General features: G+C 39.9%; 1 protein-coding gene across 1 annotated transcript in view; it reads right to left on the reverse strand.

Annotated features, from left to right (window-relative positions):
- wdr27 (WD repeat domain 27) overlaps positions 1 to 26332 on the reverse strand; it is a 292507-nt gene that overhangs the window by 86775 nt on the left and 179400 nt on the right. The gene's annotated exons all lie outside the window — the stretch shown is intronic.

Raw genomic sequence — 26332 nt, forward strand, 5'->3', positions numbered from 1 at the left:
TTATTAATATGTATTAGATACTCTCCGTGCACATGCAGGTTTTTAGATGGGATCGTTCAAATTTGTAAACAGAAACAGCGTCACTGTGTTTTAACAAGAAATCCATGCTAAATATCCAGATATTTGGCAGCACTTATCTATGTGAGCAATTATTTTCAAAAATGAAGCACACCAAGAACCACTTGAGAACAAGGTTGACTGATGCCCATCTGGGAATCGTCTTGCTCTTGGCATCAACAAGTCTGACACCTAATATTGAGAAGCTTTCAAGCAACAAACAGCATCAAGTTTCACATTGATTTATTGACTGTTTGCATTAAAATTTTCTTTTTTATTATACTTAATTTACCACCATTCAATGCATCATGTTCATATGTTTTATGTTTAAAGATTCTTTGTCTTTTTAATAGATTCAAAAGATGCCTTGATTGAAATAAATTGCAAATAAACTTGAGTTCTTTGATTACTAATTGGCATCCTTTTTAAACACAAATGATTTTCTAGCATGCGTTATTCATTAATTTGAGGCAAAATATAAATAGATGTATTTAAATGGATAATTCCCATATCTCAAGTTTTTATGGCATTTATCTGGCCCACCGTCTGCTTATTAATACGCGATCCGGCCCACAGAGGCAAAAAGGTTTCCGACCCCTTGATCTAGGCCATGCTCACTGCTCACTGCTGCCATCAGCAGGAAGGTACAGGAACCTCAGGACCCACACCACCTGGATCAGGAACACCTATTACCCCTCAATCATCAGGCTCTTGAACCGGAGGAGATAATTTCACTCCGTCCATCACTGAATTGTTTCAACAACCTATTTACTCATCGTCAAGGACACATTATCTTATGTTCTTGATATTTATTGTTTATTTAATAATTATTATTATTATTATTTTTTCTTCTTTTTTTGTATTTGCACAGTTTGTTGTCTTTTACACATTAGTTGTTTGTCCACAAGAAAATAAATCTCAGGGTTGTAAAACACTGGACAACAATATTTTTCTGAAAGTATTGCTTCCTCAGAATTTTTTTTGTTTACGATAAACCGTTTGAAGCTGAACACAAATATAATTTCAGACTATTTGTATCACACAGGAATAGGAAATTAACTTTTATTGAATATAATGTGTTTAATTGCATAACGGTACTGATGCCTTGTAATAAGTTAAAAATGTTTTGTTGATGATTTTCATTTGTACTCAGTATCTGAGGATTCTTGATTAAGTGTCTAACAATAATCAGCCAACATTGATGGATTCCAGTTGGCCTGATACCATTTCTCCATGACCGCAACATCCTGGTGAAACCTTTCACCATGCTTATCACTGACAGCGCTAAGACTGGCGAGGAAGAAGTCCATATGGGAATGTAGAAAATGAATCTTTAGCGAAATGTTGCACTTCATGGTTTTGTATGGGTGAAGCACGTTGTCAACCAGCTACACGTAGTTTGGTGATCTGATGTTGCCAAAAATATTTTCGACAACATCCTTGAATGCCCTTCATCCAATTTTTGCCAGTCTCACCAACAAAATTGCCTTCCTCAATCTTGGCATTAGTTACTCTGACTTAAATTATGATTTGAAAAATCAAATTTAGGCAATTTCAGAAAATGGTACATGATGGAGAAATTTCAAAGTGATTTTCATGACTCGCAGCCCAAAATCCATAAGATACACCCAAAAGTATTCAGGAAGTAAAATCTTTGTTGTCCAGTGAACTTTGAACATCATTCTGCATTAAGAACATTAAGTAAATGGTTAGTTTTAAGGAGTTCCTCACAGCATGAAAGTAGAAAAGTGGTTATTTCACATGATGGTCCTTGTAGTTGGCTGATGGTGGAGTGATTAAGTTATGCTTAATCAGTCAACTGCACAAGTAGAAATTCCTTAATGTTGCCAATGCATTGCTCAGACAATCTTAACAATTGTGCTTCATTCTAATAGGACTGAAGGGCAATCATCTCTAATGACTGCAACCACAGTTCAGTTCTTACATGTCACCCCACACCCTTTCATAGAAACATAGAAACATAGAAAATAGGTGCAGGAGTAGGCCATTCGGCCCTTCGAGCCTGCACCGCCATTTATTATGATCATGGCTGATCATCCAACTCAGAACCCCGCCCCAGCCTTCCCTCCATACCCCCTGATCCCCATAGCCACAAGGGCCATATCTAACTCCCTCTTAAATATAGCCAATGAACTGGCCTCAACTGCTTCCTGTGGCAGAGAATTCCACAGATTTACTACTCTCTGAGTGAAGAAGTTTTTCCTAATCTCGGTCCTAAAAGGCTTCCCCTTTATCCTCAAACTGTGACCCCTTGTTCTGGACTTCCCCAACATCGGGAACAATCTTCCTGCATCTAGCCTGTCCAATCCCTTTAGGATTTTATACGTTTCAATCAGATCCCCCCTCAATCTTCTAAATTCCAACGAGTACAAGCCCAGTTCATACAGTCTTTCTTCATATGAAAGTCCTGCCATCCCAGGAATCAATCTGGTGAACCTTCTTTGTACTCCCTCTATGGCAAGGATGTCTTTCCTCAGATTAGGGGACCAAAACTGCACACAATACTCCAGGTGTGGTCTCACCAAGGCCTTGTACAACTGCAGTAGTACCTCCCTGCTCCTGTACTCGAATCCTCTCGCTATAAATGCCAGCATACCATTCGCCTTTTTCACCGCCTGCTGTACCTGCATGCCCACTTTCAATGACTGGTGTATAATGACACCCAGGTCTCGTTGCACCTCCCCTTTTCCTAATCGGCCACCATTCAGATAATAATCTGCTTTCCTATTTTTGCTACCAAAGTGGATAACTTCACATTTATCCACATTAAATTGCATCTGCCATGAATTTGCCCACTCACCCAACCTATCCAAGTCACCCTGCATCCTCTTAGCATCCTCCTCACAGCTAATACTGCCACCCAGCTTCGTGTCATCCGCAAACTTGGAGATGCTGCATTTAATTCCCTCATCCAAGTCATTAATATATATTGTAAACAACTGGGGTCCCAGCACTGAGTCTTGCGGTACCCCACTAGTCACCGCCTACCATCCTGAAAAGGTCCCATTTATTCCCACTCTTTGCTTCCTGTCTGCTAACCAATTCTCCAACCACATCAATACCTTACCCCCAATACCATGTGCTTCAAGTTTGCACACTAATCTCCTGTGTGGGACCTTGTCAAAAGCCTTTTGAAAATCCAAATATACCACATCCACTGGTTCTCCCCTATCCACTCTACTAGTTACATCCTCAAAAAATTCAATGAGATTCGTCAGACATGATTTTCCCTTCACAAATCCATGCTGACTTTGTCCGATCATTTCATCGCTTTCCAAATGTGCTGTTATCACATCTTTGATAACTGACTCCAGCAGTTTCCCCACCACCGACGTTAGGCTAACCGGTCTATAATTCCCCGGTTTCTCTCTCCCTCCTTTTTTAAAAAGTGGGGTTACATTAGCCACCCTCCAATCCTCAGGAACTAGTCCAGAATCTAACGAGTTTTGAAAAATTATCACTAATGCATCCACTATTTCTTGGGCTACTTCCTTAAGCACTCTAGGATGCAGACCATCTGGCCCTGGGGATTTATCTGCCTTCAATCCCTTCAATTTACCTAACACCACTTCCCTACTAACAAGTATTTCGCTCAGTTCCTCCATCTCTCTGGACCCTCTGTCCCCTACTATTTCTGGAAGATTATTTATGTCCTCCTTAGTGAAGACAGAACCAAAGTAATTATTCAATTGGTCTGCCATGTCCTTGCTCCCCATAATCAATTCACCTGTTTCTGTCTGTAGGGGACCTACATTTGTCTTTACCAGTCTTTTCCTTTTTACATACCTATAAAAGCTTTTACAGTCAGTTTTTATGTTCCCTGCCAGTTTTCTCTCATAATCTTTTTTCCCCTTCCTAATTAAGCCCTTTGTCCTCCTCTGCTGAACTCTGAATTTCTCCCAGTCCTCAGGTGAGCCACTTTCTCTGGCTACTTTGTATGCTGCTTATTTGAAATTGATACTATCCCTAATTTCTCTTGTCAGCCACGGGTGCACTACCTTCCTTGACTTATTCTTTTGCCAAACTGGGATGAACAATTGTTGTAGTTCATCCATGCAACCTTTAAATGCTTGCCATTGCATATCCACCGTCAATCCTTTAAGTGTCTTTCAGCCCACTCTCTGCACAACACTCATGAACTTCCAGGATTACTTAGTGGGAATATACTTTTTAAAATGAATGCCCCATTCCAATTCAGAATCAGATTTATCATCACCTACCTAGGTCATGAAATTCTGCCCTTTACCTTTTCTTTTCTATCTATCACCTCCCAGCTACATACTTCATCTCCTCTCCCCCACCCATCTAGCTTCACCCATCACCTACTGGCTTGTACTCCTTCCCCTACCCCACCTTCTAATTCTGGATTCTTCCCCCTTCCTGTGCAGTGCTCATAAAGGGTGACACGTCAACTGTTCTTTCATTTCCATGGATGTTGACTAGCCTGCTGAGACCCTCCAGCATTTTGTGTTGTATTGCTCTGGATTTCCAGTATCTGCACAACTTCTTATGTTTATGTTGTGAAATTATTACTTTGTGGCAATACGTTAAAAAAAATCACTAGAATTTACAAAAAGAAATACAGTACATAAAAATATACAGTGCCTATAAAAAGCATTCACCCCCTTGGAAGTTTTCATGTTTTATTATTTTACAACATTGAAACACAGTGGAGTTAATTTGTTTTTTTTTTGACACTGATCAACAGTAAAAGATTCTTGTGTGTCAAAGTGAAAATAGATCTCTACAAAGTGATCTAAATTAATTACAAATATAAAACACAAAATAATTGATTGCATAGAGGAGGTGCAGAGGAGATTTGCAGGGATGTTGCCTGGATTGGGAAGCATGCCTTATGGGAATGGGTTGAGTGAGCTTGGCCTTTTCTCCTTGGAGTGATGGAGGCTGGAGCCCTGATTGAGGTGTATAAGTTGATGAGAGGCATTGACTGTGTGGATAGTCAGAGGCTTTTTCCCAGGGCTGATATAGCTAACACGAGAGGGCACAATTTTGGGGTGCTTGGAAGTAGGTAGAGAGGAGATGTCGGGGGTGAGTTTTTACGCAGAGAGTGGTGATTGTGTGGAATAGGCTGCTGGCGACGGTGGTGGAGGCAAATACAGTGGGGTCTTTTAAGAGACTCCTTGATAGGTACATGGAGCTTAGAAAAATAGAGGGCATTGGGCAACCCTATGTAATTTCTAAAGTAAGTTCATGTTCGGCACAGCATTGTGGGTGAAGGGCTTGCATTGTGCTGTAGGTTTTCTATGTTTCTATAAGTATTCACCCCCTTTAATGTGACATACCAAATTATCACTGGTGCAGCTAATTGGTTTTAGTTAAAAGGAGATCACCAATGTACTGTCAAGGTGTTTCAGTTGATTTTAGGAAAAATACACCTGTATCTGGAAGGTCCAACTGCTGGTGAGTCAGTATCCTGGCAAAAACTACACCATGAAGACAAAAGAACACTCCAAACAACTCCATGAAAAGGTTATTGAAAAGCACAAGTCAGGAGATGGATACAAGGAAATTTCCAAGTCACTGAATATCCCTTGGAGTCCAGCTGAGTCAATCATCAGGAAATGGAAAGAATATGATACAGCTGTAAATCTGCCTAGAGCAGGCCGTCCTCAAAAACTGAGTGACCATGCAAGAAGGGGACTAGTGAGGGAGGCCACCAAGAGACCTATGACAACTCTGGAGGAGTTTCAAGCTTCAATGGCTGAGATGGGAGAGACTGCACATGCAACAACTGCTGCCTGGGTGCTTCACCAGTCACAGCTTTATGAGAGAGTGGCATAGAGAAAGCCACTGTTGAAAATAAACCTCTTATGAAATCTCGGCTAGAGTTTGCCAGAAGGCAAGTGGGAGACTCTCGCCAGCTACAAAAAGGACCTATGGTCTGATGAAACCAAAATTGAGCTTTGTGGCCATCAGATTAAAAGCGATGTTTGGCATAAGCCAAACACCGCATATCAAAAACACACCATCCCTACTGTGAAACATGGTGTAGCTGCTTCATGCTGTGGGGATGCTTCACTGCAGCAGGCCCTGGAAGGCTTGTCGAGAATTTGTGGTTGGACTTGAAAAGGGCTATTTACTCACGATTCCCATGCAATCTGACAGAGCTTGAGCAGGTTTGAAAAGAGGAATGGGGAAAACTTGCAGTGTCCAGATGTACAAAGCTGATAGAGACCTATCCATACAGACTCAAGGTTATAATTGTTGCCAAAGGTGCATCTACTAAAATACTGACTTGAAGGGGGTGAATACTTGTGCAATCAATTATTGTGTTTTATATTTGTAATTAATTTAGATCACTTTGTAGAGATCTGTTTTCAATTTCACATGAAAGACTTTTTTTGTTGATCAGTGTTAAAAAAGCCAACTTAAATCCACTGTGATTCAATGTTGTAAAACAATAAAACATCAATACTTCTGGGGGGGGGGAGTGGGAGAGGAGAGTGAATACTTTTCATAGGCACTGTAAATAAGTAGTGAAAAAATAGAGCAAGAAGTGAGATAGCTGATGTTCCATTTACAAATCTGATGGTGAAGGGGAATAAGCTGTTCGTAAAGTTCAAGTTTAATTGTCATTCAAACGTACATGAACACCCATGAATACAGCCAATACAGATAGGAGCAGAATTAGGCCATTCGACCCAATGAGTCTGCTCTACCATGTAATCATCACTGACTTATTTTCCCTCTCAACCCCATTCTCCTGCCTTTTCCCCAAAACCTTTTGACATCCTTACTAATAAATTACCCATAAACCTCTGCTTTAAATGTATCCAATGACTTAGCCTCCAAGGCCATCTGTTACAATGAATTCCACATATTCACCACCCTCTGGTTAAAGAAATTCCTCCTCATCTCTGTTCTAAATGGACACCCTTCTATTCTGAGCCCTCTAGTCTTAAACTCTCCCATATTGGAAACATCCTCTCCATGTCGACTCTAAATAGGCTTTTCAATACTCAATAAGTTTAAATAATATCCCACTCATTCTTCTAAGCACCAGCAAGTTCAGGCCCAGAGCTATTGAATACTCCTGATACATTAATCCTTTCCTTCCCAGGATCATTTTCGTGAAACTCTTTTGGACCCTCTCCAATACCAGCACGTCTTTTCTTAGATATGGCGCCCAAAACTGCTCACAGTATTCCAAATGTGGTCTGACCAATGCCTTATAAAGCCTCAGCATTATATCCATACTTATATATTTTAGTCCTCTCAAAACAAATGCTATCAATGCTATTACCTTCCTCACCACTGACTCAACCTGAAAGTTAACCTTTGGCGAATTCTGTACGAGGACTCTCAATCCCTTTATTCCTCCTACCAAAGAACAAGACCATATGCTTCCCCACACGGTATTCCATCTGTCATTTCTTTGGCCTTTCTCCTAATCTATTCAAGTCCTTCTGCAGACACCCTGCTTCCCTAACACTACATGCTCCACCACCTGTCTTCGTATCATCCGTAAACATGGCCACAAAGCCATCAATTCTGTCATCTAGATCATTAACATATAACATGAAAAGTAGGGGGCTCAACAGAAACCCCTGCAGCACACCACCATTCACCACCAGCCAATCAGAAAAGGCCCCCTTATTCCAACTTTATTAACTACCGTACTCTCATTCCAATACCTTCTTTCCTTCAATTACCATCCCAGTAAGTTTACCTGTTATTTAATCTCTCTATTGCACTACCACTACCCTGATGAGATGATAAGACATCCAACTAAAATTATTTAAATACCGAATCCTGTAAATAAACAGGGGCTAAGTCTGCTAATGAAGAACTAAGCATTTTTTCAGTTGATAAAATAGAAGAAAAATTTAAAGATTGTCCAGTTACATTCTGGAGAATGGGCCAACAAGATCGAAATGAAAATCATTCTGAGGTGATAAATAGTTGGCATGACCAAAGAAAATTTTCAACTCTGCACTAGTTTCTTGTACAGCTGAACATGCAGCAGAACAACAGTGGATTCAAAAGATGCCATGTTTGTGCATTCTCCCCATCACTGCGTAGGTTTTCTCCAGGTGCTCTGGCTTCCTCCCACAATCCAAAGATGTACCATATGGGAGGTTAAGGTTAATTGGTTATTGTAAATTGTCCCATGATTAGGCGAGGATCAAATCAGGGGATTGCTGGGTGGTGTGGCTCACATAGCCAGAAGGGCCCATTCTGTGCTGTGTCTCAATAAATAAATAAAATTAACAAAACAGATCAAAGTTCACCTGTGTGGGCAATCAGACTCAGATAACTAAAAGCCTTAGAGAGCAACCTTCCTAGATGTTGGAAACTGTAAAAACACAATGAAAGTCCAGCATTAAGGAACCAGTAAATAGGAAAGAATAGGTGGGATACAGAAATGAAGAAAGGAGGATGCAAAGGAGGAATGAGGGAGGGAAAGATGAGGAACAGAAACAAGAAGAGGAGAAAAAGGTAGAGCAGCTACAGGGAGAAAGAAAAAGAAGAGGTGGTGTTGTAAAATATAAGAATCAGATGTATTATCACTGACTTTGCCCTTCCCTTGGACAACATTGGTGTCGTGGAGAGGGGAGACTTGCAGCATGGGTAACTGCTGGTCTTCCATACAACCTTGCCCAGGCCTGAGCCCTGAAGAGTGAAGGCTTTCCAGGTGCAGATCCATGGTCTCTCAAGACTAACGGATGCCTTTAATTTAATTTAATAATCACTGACTTAGATGACATGAAATTTGTTTTGCAGCAGGAGGTAGAATTGCCATTGAAATGAATGGCATATTTGATTCTGCTTCAGATCTGATTAAAGACATCAAATCACTATAAATTACACAAATAAATCAATAATGCAAAAGATGAATGATGAGCTAGTGTTCATGGACCATTCAAGAATCTTATAGTGAAGGGGAAGAAGCAGTTTCTGAATCATTGAATGTGAGTCTTTGGGCTCCTATACCTTCTCCCCTACGGTCATAATCAGAAGAGGGCATGTCCCAGATGGTGAAGGAAATAATGGACACATAAGTTACCTCAACAGGGTAGTTAATGAAAGTGAACTGGAAAAGATCAAGTACATATATGTCACCATGTACTAATGTACTACCCTGAGATTCATTTTCTAGCAGGCATTCACAGTAGAACAAAGAAATTACGTTTCTCATAATTTCTGAGATTCTTCCCCCCCCCAATACTTTATTCCAATCACCTTGAAAGTCAGGGCCAGATAGAAGACGAAAAGACAAACCCATAGTTGGCTCCGCACCGACTAAAGCATCAAGCAGGATTTAAGTCGTCACGGACGAGATTGGAAAATGAACAAGCGTTCAACACCATCTGCTTGCATTTGACCAATCTCTCTCTCTTCTTGCTACTATGCTCAGACAGGAGGTGCACAGGTCTTGGGTTTAGGAGCAGCTGTTGCCCTGCTCCCTGGAGTCATTGGGCTCCAGGACGGGCTTCATCTGCCCCAGCACTGAGCAGGCTCTGCAGCTATAGACTCATTTTCGGGGACTCTATAGGTCACGGTCCATGTATTTTTGTTTACTTTTTTTTCAGTTTACCTGAATTGATCAAGGCATCAAGACCAAGGGTGAAAAATGAACTGGTGTTCTGTTTACTACTCTGCAAGGTTTACTTGCTCTAGCACTGAACTGACTCTGTAGCTGTGGCACTTGCCTCAGCGCTGAACTGGCTCCGGGCTGTGGACGCACTTTCAGGGACTCTGCGATTAATGTTCTGTGTGTTAATTGTTTACTTTTTTATTGCTTGCACAATATGTTCTTTTTTTCACACACTGGATGTTTGACTGTCTTTTGCTGTGTGGGGTTTTTAATAGGCTCTATTGTGTTTCTTTATTTTGCCGCTGCCTATAAAGGGACAAATCATCCCTTTACAGACAAAAGTATACTGTACATACTTTGAATGTAATTTGAAGTACATACCTTGAAAAATGGAGGGAATTATGATGAACTAATTGTTCCAACTAAAAGGCAGGGTATTTAAATTTGTGAACTCTCCCATCTCTTAGCCGGTTTGAAGCTCAATCAAGCTGTGGGAACTCTTCCACTGAATAATTTTATATGTCAACGGAGGGGGAGGGAAGACAATTCAAGAAAGCAAAATATCATTTAAAAAGAGGGAAATTACAGAATGCTACTCTACAGAGAGATCTGGTGCCCTTGTACTCGAAGCAAACAAAGTTGGCATGCAGATACAGCAAGAACATAGAAAAACACATGGAATATTGTCTTTATTGCAAGAAGGACGGATTATAAAAGTCAAAAAGCCTTGCTACCACTGTTCAGCACTTTGGCAAGATCATACCTATGGAGTACTCCATATTCTATTGTCTGTCAAATTTAAAATATATATTTGCATTGGAGGCACTTCAGAGAAAGTTCATTAGATTGAATCTAGGGAAGAAGGGATTGCCTCATTAGGAACAATTACGTATACCAATACTCGGGGGTTAGAAGAATAGATGACTTTACTAAAGCATAATGGTTCTGCAGGGGCACAGCATTATAGCTACTGAGAGGATGATTCTTCTCACAAGAGAATATAAAAACAGAGGATAATTTCAGAATAAAGCATCACGTGTTTATGGTTCTGATAAAACGTCTCGGGCTGAAACGTCAACTGTTTATTCATTCCACGAGAAAGCCTGCAGAAGCTGGAAATCCAAAGCAACATATACAAAATGCTGGAGGAATTTAGCAGGTCATGCAGCATCTATGGAAATGGACAGATAGCCACTTTCGGCCGAGACCCTTCTACAGGACTTTCAATTCTTTATTGGTGCTATTATAGTCTTACGTTATCATGATCAGTTAGTAATCCAAAAATACTTGTAAGTGCTCTTTTGAGTAGAGAATGAGTTTTTAGCCAACCTTTCTGGAAAAAAAAGTAGTTAAGCTTAGCTTGCCTTTCTTGAAATTCATCTTTTTCTTTCCCTTCCATAAATTTTAAAAATTCATAAGGATAACATAATAAATTTCTGTTTTTAATAAGACTCGAGGCTTTCTGATATCCTTCCTCACTCTCAAACCCAAGCAGCAGTGGAAACATTTCTAGATTTCCTTTTGCAATATGATTATTCCAAAGACTCAGTTTCCTTTTAAATTCAAGAATCTTATTATTTGAAATCAAAACATTTTCTCCAGGGCCTTTTTCAACTGGTTCATATGATGAAAAATGTCTGCTCAGTAGGCTAGTTTCTGCAGCCATTCTTCATCTTCAAAGCACTCAGCAAAATCTGGCCTATTATTTTCTTGAAAGTGCTTCTACATTTCACCTTTCAGCTCAAACACCCTGTTGAGAACTCTTCCTCTGCTAAGCCACCGGATTTCCGTACCTAGCAAGAGATTGGTACCTCTTTGTCCAGGTTTTCACACAGTTTTTAAACATTCTCGAGTGAACTTGTCTTTGCTTAATAAATTTAACCATTTTTGTAGCATCATCCAGAACTTTTTTCATTTCATCTCCTCATCAATCTACCATCCTCCCCTCCATGCAATACAGCACCCACACCAATTATCAGCCCACCATCCTCCCCTCCGTGCAATACAGTGCTTATCAATTATCAACGGACTCCCCTATCTCGCGTCAAAAACTGAGAATGGACTCAACCAAATAAACACAGTCTCACTGCGCACAGACAAACTGGGCAGAGAGACCTCTGATGAAATTGCTAATGAGACTGCATCATACATTGCACTAAGTTCAAAAAATGATTTTTAAAAATATTTTAAATTATTTTTTTTAAATCATGATCTCTCGTGGAACTCCTGATGACATCCCTCAGAACCGTAAGGTTCCGTGGAACATAGGTTGAGAAACTTTGTCCTGGTTGGTGAAGGTCCTTCATGATGAATGCCAACTTCTTGAGGCATCACATTTTGAAGACGTCCTTGAAAGTGGGAAATCTTGTGTCCATGATGGAGCTGGCTGAGTCTACAACCTTCTACAGCTTTTTCCAATCCTAAGCATTTGGTATTTCATATAGTAGTGACGCAACCAGTCAAAATGTTCTCCACAGTACACCCGCAGAAATTTGCTAGAGTCATTGGCGACATACTAGATCTCCTCCAAGTCCGAATGAAATATAGCTGCTGGCATAACTTCTTCATTAATTGCATCAATACATTGGGCCCAGGATAAAGCTTCTGAGACACTGACACCCTGGAACATGAAGCTGCTGATCCTTTACACTGCTGACCCCTTGATGAGGTCTGCTGTGTGTTCTCCCAAATTCCCCTACCTGAAGTTCACAATCAATTCCACTAGTTTACCTCACTGAAGTACCCCATCTCATAAGACTGTAAGACATAGGAGCACAATTAGGCCATCTAGCTCATCGAGTCTGCTCTACCATTCAATCATGGATGATCCTTTTTTCCCCTTCTCAGCCCCACTCCCCAGCCTTCTCCTTTGATGCTGTGTCCAATCAAGAATATATCAATCTCCACCTTAAATACACCCAATGACCTGGCCTCCACAGCTGTCTGTGTAACAAATTCCACAAAATCACCACCCTGGCTAAAGAAATTTCTCTGCATCTGTGTTTTAAATGGACGCCCCTCTATCCTGAGGCTGTGTCCTCTTGTCCTATTCTCTCTCACCATGGGAAACATCCTTTCCACGTCTACTCCTTTCAACATACTAAAGGTTTCAATGAGATCCCCCCTCATCCCTCTAAACTCTAGTGAGTAAAGACCCAAAGCCATCGAACGTTCCTCGTATGATAATCCTTTCATTCCTGGAATCATCCTTGTGAACCTCCTCTGAACCCTCTCCAAAGCCAGCACATTTTTTCTTAGATGAGGAGGCCAAAACTGTTCACAATACTCATGATGAGGCCTCACCAGTGCCTTATAAAGCCTCAGCATCACCTCTCTGCTCTTGTATTTTAGACCTCTTAAAATGAATGCATTTGCCTTCCTCACCACCGACTCTACATTCAAGTTAACCTTCAGGGTGTTCTGCACAAGGGCTCCCAAGTCTCTTTGCATCTAGAATTTTTGGATTTTCTCCCCGTTTAGAAAATAGTCTACATATCTATTTATACCACCAAAGTGCATGACCATGCATTTTCCAACATTGTATTCATTTGCCACTTTCTTGCCCATTCTCCTAATCGATCTAAGTCCTTCTGCATCTGATATCTGTTTCCTCAATACCACCTGTCCCTTCACCAATCTTCATATCATTGGCAAACCTGGCAACAAAGCCATCTATTCCATCATCTAAATCACTGACATACAGCATAAAAAGAAGTGGTCACAATACCAATCCCTGTGGAACAACACCACTCACTGGCAGCCAACCAGAAAAGAATCCTTTTATTCTCACTCGCTGCCTCCTACCAATCAGACAATGCTCTGACCATGCTGATTGCTTCCTGTAATACTATGGGCTCTTAACTTGGTAAACAGCCTTATGTGAGGCACCTTCTCAAAGGTTTTCTGGAAGTCCAAATATACAACATCCACTGCATCCCTTTCATCCATCCTACCTGCAATCTCCTCAAAAAATTCCAACAGGTTCGTCAGGCAAGACTTTCCCTGGAAGAAACCATGCTGACTTTGTCCTACCTTGCCCTGTGTCACCAAGTAATCCACAAACTTTTGCAACATTTGCAATTTTCCAGTCCTCCGGAACCATACCAGAGTCCAGTGGTTCTTGAAAGATTGTTGCTAATGATTCTACAATCCCTACCACTACCTCTTTCAGAACCTTAGGCCGCAGTTCATCTGGTCTGGGTGACTTATGTACGCTTAGATCTTTCAGCTTTTTGAGCACCTTCTCCTTTGTACTAGTAACTGCACTCATTAGAGATTCTGCCATTAACAATGGTATCATGGTTGAACTTATAAATGGTGCTTGAGATGTGCAAGGTCACACAGTCATGGTATAGAGAGAAGAGAGCAGTGGGCTAAACATGTATCCTGAAGGGTATGTATGTGTGTGTATTGAATGTCAATGAGGTGATGTTACTTCCAATCCGCACAGTCGATTATGTCCCAATGAAGAAGTCAAAGGTCCAATTGCGGAGGGAGGTAGAGGCCTAGGATTTGAAGGTTGTTGATTAGCACTGAGGGATCATGATGGTGTTGAATTCTGATATGTAATCAATAAGCAGCAGCTCCAAGTGCTCCAAGGCTGAGTGGAGAACCAGTGAAATTTCATCCACTGTGGATCAGTTGTCATGGTAGGCAAATTGCAACGGGTCCAGGTCCTTGCAAGAGTCAAGCAAGAGTTAATTCCAGACGTAGCCAACCCTTCAAAGCACTTCATCACAATCGATGCGCGTGCTAATGGGAGATAGTCATTGAGTACTCTCCCTGCTCTTCTTGGGTACTATTATGATTAATACCCTTCTGAAGCAAGTAGGTACCTCAAATGCAGCAGGAAAGGATTGAAGAGGTACTCCTTTAGTTCTTTAAACAGCTTTGAAGCTGGCAACGTTAATTGGAAATAAACTTGCTAAGCCTTGTGGACCTTTTATGTGCCCTGCATTGGCAGCTTTTTGTGATAAAGGCTATCACCACATTACTCACACACCCTTGCTTTATGGACAGTTCAACTGAACTGATCATATTCTCCTGAGCTTTGTAAATCATGCACTCTTTTTGTGTTAGATCGATGCAAGAAACTGAAGAGGCAAGCTACAGCCTGTTAACAGAAAGTCAGGAACTGCAGATGTGGAATTGCTTTGTGTCCCTAATGCATTTCTCTGATCACGCAAGATACTTTGACAATGATACTGGCCAAGTGGAAAAAGCTTCACCGATCCCAAGGGTTCACAAATTGATCTCTGCATTTTTGTACTGTAGTTCTGTAAACCAAGGTTGTCTTTATAACAAGAATCACTTTTACCACAGGCATTCATTACATAAACATTTGTGTCTGATATTATGGAAATCATGCTATATATTTGTGGTTTGTGCACATTCCTGTGTGGTGATGTCTTTCTATTTCTCAGTGGGTGTTGGGAGAAATGTGACTACTCACTTTGTGAATGTCTAAAGAGGTTGAAACATAATGCCTGCCTGTCAAAGTGAGTCCTACTGTGGACTCCACAATCAAATAGAACTTAATATTTCTGGTAAGCAAAGAAAACAGAAAGGCAAAATGCTGCCAATGCTGTGCATATAAAATTGTCTACAAGACTTAGCAAGTTTATTTCCCATTAATGCTGCACGCTTCGAAGCTCATGAAAACACTGAAAGAGTACAAACACACATTATAGCATTCTCATTTTGTCTTTTCTTCCGAACTTTGAAAATAAATTCACTCCCTTTTGTCTTGACAGAATATGTTTTATCATCGACATATGACATGATTTTTTTTTTGTTTTGTGGCAGTGGTATACTGCAAGACATAAAAATTACTATAAGTTGCAATATAGGTAGATAAGAGTGAAAGAGGAATTGTGAAATAGTGTTCATGGGCCATTCAGAAATCTGATGGCAAAGGGGAAGAAGCTGTTCCTAGAACACTGAGTGTGGGTCTTCAGGCTCCTGTACTTCCTTCCTGATGGTAGTAATGAGAAGAGGGCATGTCATGGGTGGTGACTGTCCTCAGCTACACTTACTTAATATCAGAATTAAATTTAATATTTGTTTAATATCAGAATTAAATTAGAAAATAATACCAGAAAGCCTATTTAATATCAGAAGCTATTTTTAAGTTGGAGAAAAATTTAAAATGTATTGGCTTTTTCGATTTGCATAACTTTGAGAAAATTAACGTAAACTTCTGCTGGTAATTAAGTTCCTTAGAAGAGCTGATGAAATACCTGCCTTCCATCATACTGAAAAATACCTCATAAAAGTCCTTCACAACCCCCACACCATACAATGCAATCCACCGTATTCATAATTTAACGTCCTTCACAACCCCGCAGCATACAATGCAACCCACCGTATTCATAATTTAGCACCCCTCACAACCCCTATACCAACAATCCAACCCAACGTATGCATGAGTTTTCCTAAGACTTCAGTCATTTATATTAATAAGATGGGTCTCTGATCTAAGCAGTTTTCAACAAACATTAAAAGGTGTACCTTTACAATAACTTCAACACTTACAAACTACAACACCAGCCGCCAGGAACGGCAATGGCTGAGGCTCTTGGGAGTACCACCACTTGTAGGTTCCCCTCCAAATCCCACGCCATTCTGTCCTGAAATACACTCTCCATTGCCTCTGGATTTTGAACTCCTTACTTGACCGCACTGTGGGACTACATCAGCACAAGACCCCACCATTTCAAGAGGGTAGTTTATCAATAATGATCCACTCCAGCAATGCTGATGCCATGGGTATGAATTTCAAAAGGCATAGTTTCAGCCATGAATGCTTCACAATTCAAGATACACATAGAAGTAGTGGGTCCTGTAGGCGCAGACACCGTGTTTAAAGGACTGCAGTTCAATTTCAAATGCTAAGTTCGGATTGTACATTGAAGTAGAATATATACTTCCTGTTCCAGAGATTCTGATGTTATTTCTGAGAGACAAGACGATGATATGCCTAACAAGTACATAGCAAACAAAAAAGAAGAAATGACTGAGCTAATCAGTCCCTCGGGTAATGGAACAATCAGAACTAATTCAGAGTTGAAAGTACAGAATAATTATTCAATTATATTATTCAGAAACAAATGAAGATTTTTTTTTAAATCACATAGTTCTAACTTGAAATCTGGAAAATAATTTTGGAGTACAATTTACACTGATCAAATCTCAAAAATACCTTAAATTAATCTGGATCTCCAATTTGAACATCAGTCAATCACAGAATTTCTGTGAGATTCCTGGACTTTTATATAACATTAAGCTTCCAGCCTGGCAAAAAACTGAAAACTGTTAAGGCTGGTTGGACTTTTCACAGCAAAACACACACAAAGTTGCTGAGCAGAAAGTATGTGATTATATCTTACTTAAGGTTGAGCTTGGCAATTCAATAAAGGGTCTTTGAAAAATAAAATCGAGATGGAGCAATGATCACAGTAAATTTCACACCGAAGTTAAATGGGCAGTAGTTGGAGTTGGTGGATCTAAGCAAATTTTAAACTCAGTGCCAAAGAGAAGCTCCTCAAAGTAACAGTTCGCACACTTTCAGGAATAAAGGCATTTTGCCAAATTTTTAACATAGTATATTGTAGCACAATACAGGCCGGTGATTTTATGCCAAACTTTTAAACTACTCTCAGATCAATCTTCCTACATAGCCCTCCATTTTTCTATCATCCCCATGCCTATCAATCAAATTATCTTCAGTTGTGATTTTCTGGTTTAAAAAATTGCATCCTGCATGTATGTTTTATATAGGTATAATATACTAGATATGTTTTTATATGCACAAAATGCTGGAGCAACTGAGCAGGTCCAGCAGCATCTATGAATAGTGAATAGCTGAACTTCCAGGCAGAGGTTCTTCTCAGCCCGAAGTGTTGACTGTTTATTCATTTCCATTGATGCTGCCTTGCCTGCTGAGTTCTTCCAGCATTTTGTATTTGTTACTCTGGATTCCCAGCATCTGCAGAAACTCTTGTGTTGATTTTTTTAGTATGAACTTTATATATAGATGACTGTAGTCATCCACTCTACACTGAAAAATTGGCCATGAAAAATGACATTCTGTTGACAAAGAGTACGGAAGGATTACATCTTTAGAAATGGGAATATAAATTTTAGACTTTAAAAATAACATTCTGGGAACTATCTGCCAGGTCTTACCTCTTATTCCCACTCTTCAACTCCCACCATCCAGCTACTACAAATTCAAGATAAGCAACTTTAAACTGGTGTTCACTTATTTTGTTTGTCTGAAATCTTGCCAAAAGGCCCACAAATAAGGTAGAGTGAGTACTTCAAGATGGATCTTTGAGAGAGTGGAAAGAATAACAGTCATTAAGGATTCTTTGGCTAAAAGTGAATAAGTTAAGAAATTAGCTGCAAAATTGCACCGTTCTATCAAAGAGTACTTGAAAAATGCATGAGATAAAAATATCAAATAGATAGGCATTGATGTTGCTGAAATGAGAAAAGCCTAAACCAAAATTTCTCAGGGTAAGCAGCACAATACATTTCACCCGAGACAAATGTAAAAACCACAGGGACAATGCCTGATTTTGTGCTATTTAAGGTTAGCTTTATTTGTCAGAGGTACATAGAGAAAAACCGTGAAATGCCTCGTTTGTATCATGGATGTGCTGGGGTAACAAGTGTCGCCATGCTTCTGACACCAACATAGCATTCCCGCAATTTACTCCCTAACCAGTATGTCTTTGCATAGTGGGAGGGAATCAGAGCATCTGGAGGAACGCCACTGGGTCTCGGGGACAACATACAAACTCTTTACAGACAGCACTGGAAATTGGTCATTGATTGATAATCACTGGTGCTGATAGCATGGCACAAACTGCTACACTACCATGCTGCCCCATGCCATTTACACCATATGCATCACATCCACAAAATCACCCCCCCACCAACCCAATGAATGAGTCATTTCCTCTAAAGGAAGATGGTTTGGAAGTGCCCACTTTCAATATTTTAATAGTAGATTTGTGATTCGAGTGATAGAAACACAATTCAGGCACAGCAAAGACATGAAAAGTCTTTAACCTGATACATGTTGTATTTCATAATTGGTGTTGCACAAAAACTTCCACCTGAGAGCTTCTCCGAACTCATAACGCAGTGATATGTTTGCTAATTCTGCTCGTGCCACCTAAGTGAATATACTGAATGGTTCTTTGCAACTTGGCCTGCAACCTGTTCACAGAAAGAGTACAGCATCCACCCCTAACTCAATAATATATCAAGTTAGCAACAAAGTAACCATCTATCCTGTATAACTCTAGAATATTCTTCACTACTTTTCCAAACATTTTTCCAATTTGACTGCAACTAGAGTAATTTTGCCTGCTGTTTTGAAGATAAATGTATATGAAGGGTTGGGATCTCTTTGGTACTGGACAAAATATTTACATTCACATTTATTTTAACTTAATTTCTGTTGCAGGAATACTTTAGGGTTCATCATCTGTGTAAGATACTGGCCAACTATGTGTGATACAGTCAATGTATCCTGGGAACACATCTCTTTTCCCATGTATCCAAACATATGGAATTTTACTTGATGCAGGAGAATGCTGTCCCTAGACAGATGATGTATACTTCATCTATACCTGGAAAATCAATACCACGAATGAATCTTTCCTTTTATTGCCTCTGGCACTCAATGATTGGATCATTGTCAATAATTTCATTATCCATTTATCCCATCCTTCCATATATAAACTAAAGCAATCCACAAAAAAAAACAAATAATCAAATCAACACCTCATCTTAAAAAAATTACTTGAACTCTAAACAGAATTCTTAGAATAGGGGTCATATTAGAGCAAATCCACTAACACCATCCAATGGACAATGTGTTATAATGGCTAAGTTACTCAACTTAAGACTCAGAGGACTGAACAATTATTCTGCTGTGAAATTAAATTCAAGCAATTAAGTCAATCTGAAATGGTAACCACAAAACCAGTGAATGGCTTCATAATGTCCTCATAATCTAATCTAAACACTTTCAAGTTAACTAATGTCTTAAAATCATACCAAGATGCTCATCTTAGCTAGTCACATTTGCCTGCATTTGGTCTATATCCTTTAAAACTTCCCTGCCCATGCACCTGTCCAGGTGTCTTTTAAATGCTATATCTGGTAGTTCATTCTACATACTCACCACTCTGTGTGAACAAGTTGCTCCTCAGGTTCCTTTAGAATTTTATCCCTTTCATTTTCAAGCTATATCTTCTAGTTTTTGATTCCCTTTTCTTTGGGCTTGTGCGGGGAGCTGGAGAGTGTTAGAGGACCTGAATTGGTTAATTATTGTTTAATAAGATACGTTAATCGCTTAGAGTTCCCTGTGTCGTTCTCGAAGGACTCACTCTTTATAATGTGAAGTCCTGGTGCTTTCTGTATAAATTTGTCAAATTTATTTTAATAGCCTCAGGTATTCTGTGCTAGTTATATGACTTAAACAGACACGAGATTAGAGTTAATCGCTATGTCCTAGTTTGAGAATGTTACGCCTTGTGTGTCGCTCGGCTGAGCCACCAATGCTCTATGGAATTCTTAACAATAAACTCTGGTCGCCGTCTCTCCAGAAGAGTCTGCCTTTCTTCCGCACTTGGGTGTCAACGCTCAAACAACAAAGGCAAGTTTAAACCAACATACTTTCAACATCTCCATTCAATACATGAGGGCCGCCACTTTTTATTCCCACAATCCCCATTCTCCACTGGCGCGCATGCACATAACAGGGAAAGTGTGTATGTCTACTAAGTACTTACATAGCCAAATGAACAGAACTCAACATTGGGTTCTGATGTTGCCAGCTCACATTGTAACAATGTGTGCATTTTCCCATAACAAACAAAATTAACCATCAACATCTGCTCCTTACCATGAAGCCAATTATGTATCCACTTAGCTAGCTTTCCCTAGATCCCATGTGATCCAGCTTTCCAGACTATACTTCTTTTGGGGAATTTGTTAAAGTACATGCAGACAACATCTTCATCGATCCTTTTGGTTACCTCTTCAAAAAACTCTAATGGATTTGTGTTCAAAGTAAATGTATGTCACCATATATTACTCTGAGATTTATTTATCTCAGTAGAACAAAGAAATACAATAGAATCAATGAAAAGCAACAAAGACAAACAACCAATGTGTAAAAGAAGAAAAAAAGACAAACAGTAATAAGAATAAATAAGTAATAAATAATATTGAGAACATGAGTTGTAGAGCCCTTGAAAGTGAATCCATAGCTTGTGGAATCAGTTCAATGCTGAGGTGGGTGAAGTTATCCACGCTGGCTCAGGAGCCTGATAGTTCAAGAGAGACTTGGTCTTTATTTGGGATAAACTACTTTTTTCAAATCTATAGCAACATGGTTGGCCTTAGGTAGCTTCTGAAATATTTAATTTCAGGAGCAATTAGTGACGGGCTGAAAAACACCGATCTAGAAAGCAGTATCATGGTTACTTTAGATAAATAGCCAAATGTGCTAATGATACATGTAAACTTTCTGATGTAACATATAGCAAAGGTTTTTTAAGTAGAGGATTTCACATCTGTAACAGAAATATTTTATGGGGAAATAGTGAGCGGATTACTTGTTGCTGTTGGAGATATCAGTGCCAGTTTGTTCAATCTTCAAACCTATGAGCATGAATCAGCTGCTAATTAAAATGCACACAAAATGACATTGGCATGTTCAAAGATCAAAGTGTATTATCAAAGTACATATACATCACCATATGCTACCCTGATTCAATTTTTTGCGGGCATACACAGTAATTATAAAGAAACATAATAGAATCAATGAAAAACCACAACCAATGTCTAAACAACAACAAACTGTGCAAACACAAAAAAGAAGAAGGATTAATTAATTAATTAATTAATAAGCAATAAATATCAACAACATGAGATTTTAGAGTCCTTCAAAGTGAGTCCAGAGGTTGTCAGAACATTTCAGTGTTTGGGTGAATGAAGTTATTCCCACTGGTTCAAGAGCCTGATGGTTGATTGGTAATAAGTGCTCCTGAATAAGGTGGTTTGGGTCCTGAGACTCCGATTTACAGCTGCCAAAAAGCAAGTGAGATGGGCTGTGTCAACAAAAGCTATTTGCTCAGTTTTTATTTCCTCATCACACCAAATTGCCCGAACACTATCCAATTTAGCTTGACACCGATGTCAACAATCTAAAATTGCTACCCATAGAGATTATTCGAAGAAACAATATCACTTGTCAGATATTCAAGCTAACCTCGGCTGATGCACTTATATCCTATAGTTTTATAACTTTTATTATAAGAAGAAAAGTGAGCTGAATAACCCAGTAGACAAGATTTAATATGAAGAGAAATTTGCTCGTTTATTGCAGGGAAGGCAGCCAAACTAAAATTGTTAAGAACCACTACCTCTTCTTGTTTATCCCCATCACTACTTTCCCATACTTTGTGGAGAAAAACACAGCAATTTGCCATTATTAAAGCTAATTATCCCCTATTCTGGCTAACTTTATATGAGCAGAGGCCCTAACAAACTAACAGCATACGCCACCTACCTACAGGGTTCAGCATCACAACTGAGTTACCATCGTCACTTTCAAGCCGGTGGCATTATTGTTTTAGAAGTACAAGACAAGATGAGGGCAAATCGATGATCTCTTAAATTCTATCATCATTGAAGTGTTTTCTTTATCGTAGTCAACCAGAGTGGTTCCTGACTGGCTGCATCACTGCCTGAAATGGGAATGCAGAGGGTGATGCAGACAGCCCAGCGCATCTGTAGATGTGAACTTCCCACTATTCAGGACATTTACAGCAACAGGTGTGTAAAAAGGGCCCGAAGGATCATTGGGGACCCGAGTCACCCCAACCACAAACTGTTCCAGTTTCTACCATCTGGGAAACGGCACTGCAGCATAAAAGCCAAGACCAATAGGTTCCGGGACAGCTTCTTCCACCAGGCCATCAGACTGATAAATTCACGCTGATGTAACTGTATTTCTATGCTATATTGACTGTTCTATTGCACATACTATTTATTACAAATTAAGATAAATTGCACATCGCACATTTAGATGGAAACGTAACAAAGATTTTTACTCCTCATGTATATGAAGGACGTAAGTAATAAAGTCAATTCAATTCATTTCAAATATTCCATTCATCAATACTCTGCCTACCTCCATGTTAAATTATAGGAGGCTTATGAAAGAAGGCAATCAGTTATCGATGAGTTAAGAATATAAGCATCTAAGGTGCTGTTCTGAGTTCCAACTTCACCACTTGTAATAGATTTTAACAAACTACTATGCTGCAACCAGCGTAGAAAGATGAATAATTTAGAAGGATAGCATTTTTCTTACGGAGGGTTGGAGGTATATGAAAGGAGATGTCAGAGGAAGTGGTTGAGATGGGTACAAATTTAGGATAATTACTTATCTCTCAGACTCCCGTTAAATTATTCATCTTTCTAAACTGCTTAAACCTTTGCTTTAGCATCACAGAGTTATACAGCAAGGATAAAAAGCCCTCTAGCCCAACACATATATGACACACAAGTTTTTTTTAAAGATAAAGATTAGCTTTAGTTGACACATGTACATCAAAACATACAGTGAAATGCACTGTTCTCCATCAACAAATAAAACAGCCCGAGGATTGTGCTGGGGCAGCCCACAAATATCGACACACTTCTGGCACCAACATAGCATGCCCACAACTCACTAACCCTGTCCCTAACTATACGTCTTTGGAATGTGGGAGGAAACCAAAACACAGAGGAAACCCACGTGATCGCGGGGAGAATATACAAACTCCTTACAGACAGCAGCAAGAAGTGAACGCTGGCGATTGCACCAGCTGCTATGCTACCATACCACCCCCATGGTACACGGGTAGTTGCCTACCTGAACCAATCCCATTTGTCTGTATTTGGCCTATATACCTCTAAACCCTTTCTATCTTTATATCTTTCTAAATGAGTATTAAAAATTGTTATCATACCCACCTCTAGCAGTTCCTTTGGTAATTCATTCTATATACTCTACCCTACCATATGCTGTGTGAAAATGTTAAAGGTTCCATTTAAATTCACCTTTCAGCTTAAATCAATGCCCGATAGTTCTTGTCTACCCTGGTATAAAGACTGAGCATTCACCTGCTCTATACCCCTCATGATTTTATAAACCTCCATAAGGTCAGCTCTTAACTTTCTACACTCAGAGAGAAAAGCTCCAGCCTATCCAGCCTCTCCTTGTAACTCCACTCCAAACAGTATCCTTTTTAATCTTTCCTGCACTCTTTCCAGCTTAGTGACATCCTCTCTTTAGCAGATATTTTCCAGAAAACTAAAAAGTCAATGTCATCGAGCAGAAATAGGCCATTTCTCTCTCAACCCGATTCTCCTACCTTCACCTCATAACCTTTCATGTCCTGACATCAAGAATCTATCAACCTCCACTTTAAGTACACTCAATGACATGACCTCCACACCCTCCTGCTAAAGAAATTCTTCCTCATCTCTTATCTGAATGGACGTCCCTCAATTCTGAGGCTGTATCCTCTGGTCCTAGACTCCCCCACTTTAGGAAACATCCTCTTCACATCCACTCTATCTAGGCCTTTCAACATTCAATAGGTTTCAGTGAGATCCCCCTCATTCTTCTAAATTCCAGTGAATACAGGCCCAGAGCCTTCAAACACTCCTATGATAAGCCTTTCAATCCCATAATCATTTTTGTGAACCTCCTTTGAACCTTCTCCAGTTTTCTTAGATAAGGAGCCCAAAACTGCTCACAATACTCCAAGTGAGCCCTTATAAAGCCTCAGTTAGTCCTCTTGAAATGAATGCTAAAACTGCATTTGCCTTAGGGAATCCTGCATGAGGATTCCAAAGTCTCTTTGCACCTCAGATCTTTGAATTTCTCCCTGTTCAGAAAATAGTCTATGCCTATATTCCTTCTACCAAAGTGTATGACCATACATTTACCGTCACTGTTTTCCATCTACCACTTTGTCCATCTGTCTAAATCCTTCCGCAGACACTACCTGCCCCTCCACCTATCTTTGTATCGTCTGAAAACTTGGCCACAAGGCCATGAATCCTTCATTCAAATCATTGACATACAACATAAAAAGTAATCCCAGCACAGACCACTGGCAGCCAATCAGACAAGACTCCCTTTATCCCCACTCTTTGCCGCCTGCCAATTAGCCAATGCTCTAACCATGCTAATACCTTTCCTGTAACACCATGCGTTCTTAACATGCTAAGCAACCTCATGTGGCACCTTGTCAAAGGCATTTTGAAAATCCAAGTTCACAACATCCATTAATTCTTCACCGTTTATCCTGCCTGTTATTTCCTCAAAGAATTCAAACACGTTTGTCTGGCAAAATTTTCCCTTAAGGAGACCATGCTGACTACGACCTATTTTATATTGTGCATCCACGTACCCATGAATCTGCTGGGGTCATGTATTGTGTCCGCTACTCCCAAAGTGGCATCCTCTACGTTGGTGAGACCTTTTGTAAATTGGGAGACTGCTTCATCCACAAAAAGCGGTACTTCATAGCACTCAAACATTTTAATTCCCATTCCAATTCTGACACGTCTGTCCATGGTCTCCTCTTCTGCCGAGATGAGCCCACCCTCAGAGTGGAGGAGCAACACCTTATATCTCGTCTGGGTAGCCGCCAACCTGGTAGCATGAATATCGATTTCTCCTTCTGGTAAAAAAATTTCCCTCACCTCCCCTCTTTTTCTATTACCCTCTTTGGCCTCTTTCCTCTTCTCACCTGCCTATCACCCCCCCACCGGGTCGCCTCCTCCTTCGTTTCTCCCATGGTTCACTCTCCTCTCCTATCAAATTCCTTCTTCTCCAGCACTCTTTCTTTCCTACCAACCTAGCTTCACTTCTCACCTTCCAACTATCTTCCTACACCTCCCCCTATCTTTTTATTCTGGTATCTTCCCCCTTCCTTTCCAGTCCTGAAGAAGAGCCTCAGTCTGAAATGTTGACTTCCTCTCCACAGATGCCACCTGACCTGCTGAGTTCCTGCAGCATTTTGTGTATGTTGCTTTGGATTTCCAGCATCTGCAGACTTTCTCATGTTTATAATACATTATATTTGTAGTGAAGAATACATTGAGAAATTGATTTTTTATTTAATTCTGATTAAATGACTTGGGTATTTACGAATGTTTTTAAACTAATGACTTCTAATAAAATCTGATTTCTTCTAGCTATGAGACTCCGGGTGCAAAGTTTCAAAGCAATTTTTATTGTATTATATAATAACTTGAAAAGATTAAACAACATTCTAGAGGTCTGATTATCACTATTTGAAATTGGTTTCTTGTAAATAAACTGGATGTATCTACCCTTTGTCCTTTGGGCTATTTCTCCCATCGTGGAACAGACACAGACTACCTACCGGGACATCAGAGTGTTAGCACAGGGGGTTCTCAAGGTATAAATAGCTCCCAGAGATCTCCCAGAGTGGATTTCAAAATGTCAGTTAATTTCCTCAGCACAGGTGTCCAGTTTAACTATGGCAGTGAGTTTGGAATCTCAGGCTTACACTTCAAGTTCTCACAAGGCTTGATGGGTAGGTGTTTCGATGTCACTTATTTTGTGACCTCGACGCTGGCTGT

The sequence above is a fragment of the Mobula birostris genome, chromosome 8 (assembly GCF_030028105.1).
Source record: "Mobula birostris isolate sMobBir1 chromosome 8, sMobBir1.hap1, whole genome shotgun sequence".
NCBI lineage: Eukaryota > Metazoa > Chordata > Chondrichthyes > Myliobatiformes > Myliobatidae > Mobula > Mobula birostris.